Below are 1,673 nucleotides of genomic sequence, written 5' to 3'. Positions count from 1 at the left end.
ACACCCTCCAAACACTCCCACCCACAGATGTTTTCCCTTAAACGTTCATACTGAAGTAGAATAAGTTAGAGAAGATCTTATTTATCTTATTTATTTAGTGATCTACTTAAAGCACGGCTTGTGCAGCCATCTGCCACACACTGAAATCATGAGCTGTTGTTGCCCCTAACAACCTGGGGACAGCCAGTGACAGCCATCGCAGTATCTGTGAAACTTGCTCACTTACCTGCACCCTTACAGTTTTGGAGTATGAAACGAGAATGCACACTGGACCTCTCAGAAGTGTTCTGGCTTCAGTCCGCCCGGGACATTTCCTCACTGGTGTCAGAGTGCTTATTCCAGAAAGACTCCCACAACAATATCACATGAGTGCTGGTACCGTCCCCACCCCTCTCTGAATCCGTACCTTAGGAACGGTCAGTGAGGTTTTAATTAAAAGACGTAGGACTGGGGAAAGCAGATAGGCCAATTTCTTTCTTTTTCCTCTGTTTCCATCTGCATTATCTCCTTCTGCTGTTACTATGAGAATGTACCGTATAATGTCATCTTAGACACCACTTGACTTTGTCTCCACTGACCTCCAAAGCTCTCTTGTAGTCACCCAGGTGAAAAGCACAGTATCCAATCCACAAGTTAGTGTCGTCTTCTTGCTCCCCGACATGGCGTTTGAACTTCACAATAAAATATCAGGAAAAAAAATCAGGAAAAAAATATTTTAATAGTAAATGCTTTGGCTTTTACTTACTTATTTATTTGTTTGTTTGTTTTGGCTTTTTGAGACAGGGTTTCTCTGTGTAACAGCTCTAGCTGTCCTGGAATTTACTCTCTAGACCAGGTTGGCCTCAAACTCACAGAGATCTGCCTGCCTCTGCCTCCTGTGTGCTGGGATTAAAGACGTGCGCCACCACCACCTGGCTTGTTTTTATTTTTAAAGGTATGCTGAGTGGCTGATAAACAACAGAAGCTGAATCATATGCAGGTCAATGACACCTCCACTGACAGGTGTCAGCTGTCACCTACTTGTCAGAGAAATCCTTTGTTTCAGATATGTTCGATTTGTTTTTCTGTGTTTGTTAGCACCTTATTCCAGAAAGTATGTGAGTTATGTAATAATTCTGGATGATGTTCAAGAATTATGTAAAACATTTAAAGCAAGCTGGGCAGTGGTGGTGCATGCCTTTAATTCTAGCATTTGGGAGACAGAGGCATGAGGATCTCTGTGAGTTTGAGGCCAGCCTAGTCTACAGAGTGAGTTCCAGGGAAGCCAGGGCTACCAAAGAGACCCTGTCTCAAAAAAACAAAAACAAAAAAACCCAAAAAAAATTTAAAGCCAAATAACTGAAGGTTAGAGGCCAAGCAATGGTTCTCAGATAGCACTGTCAGCCTCTGTCCCTGTGGGAATGGGGACTTAAATTCACATCTGCCTCCAAAGCACAGGCTCCCATCACTGGGTTCTACTGTATTCAATATCACACATCCATCTTATCCTATTAGCACACATGCATTAATGAATAGCTCCTAATGGAAAACATCCTATTAGCTTGATCAGGCTAGTTTACAGACCAGATGAGTTAAAGGTGTACAGAGATAGCCTTCTTTGTGTCCACTACAAAAACTTAAGAATTTCTCACCTGCTGGGCGGTGGTGGCGCACGCCTTTAATCCCAGCACTCG

The 1,673-nt window shown here is 43.0% G+C and overlaps 1 long non-coding RNA gene across 1 annotated transcript in view; it reads right to left on the bottom strand.

Moving 5' to 3' along the window:
• Positions 1 to 577: 577 nt before the first annotated feature.
• The window catches only part of LOC113458136, a 4,798-nt gene continuing 3,702 nt past the window's right edge, over positions 578 to 1,673 (bottom strand). The window contains exon 3 of the long non-coding RNA XR_003378568.1: positions 578 to 671. This is a non-coding gene — a long non-coding RNA (uncharacterized LOC113458136). The remainder of the gene's footprint in view (positions 672 to 1,673) is intronic.

The sequence above is a fragment of the Microtus ochrogaster genome, unplaced genomic scaffold (assembly GCF_000317375.1).
Source record: "Microtus ochrogaster isolate Prairie Vole_2 unplaced genomic scaffold, MicOch1.0 UNK4, whole genome shotgun sequence".
NCBI classification, from domain to species: Eukaryota; Metazoa; Chordata; class Mammalia; order Rodentia; family Cricetidae; genus Microtus; species Microtus ochrogaster.
Note: the sequence above shows the minus strand (reverse complement) of the source record. Positions and strands in the feature narration are given on the sequence as shown.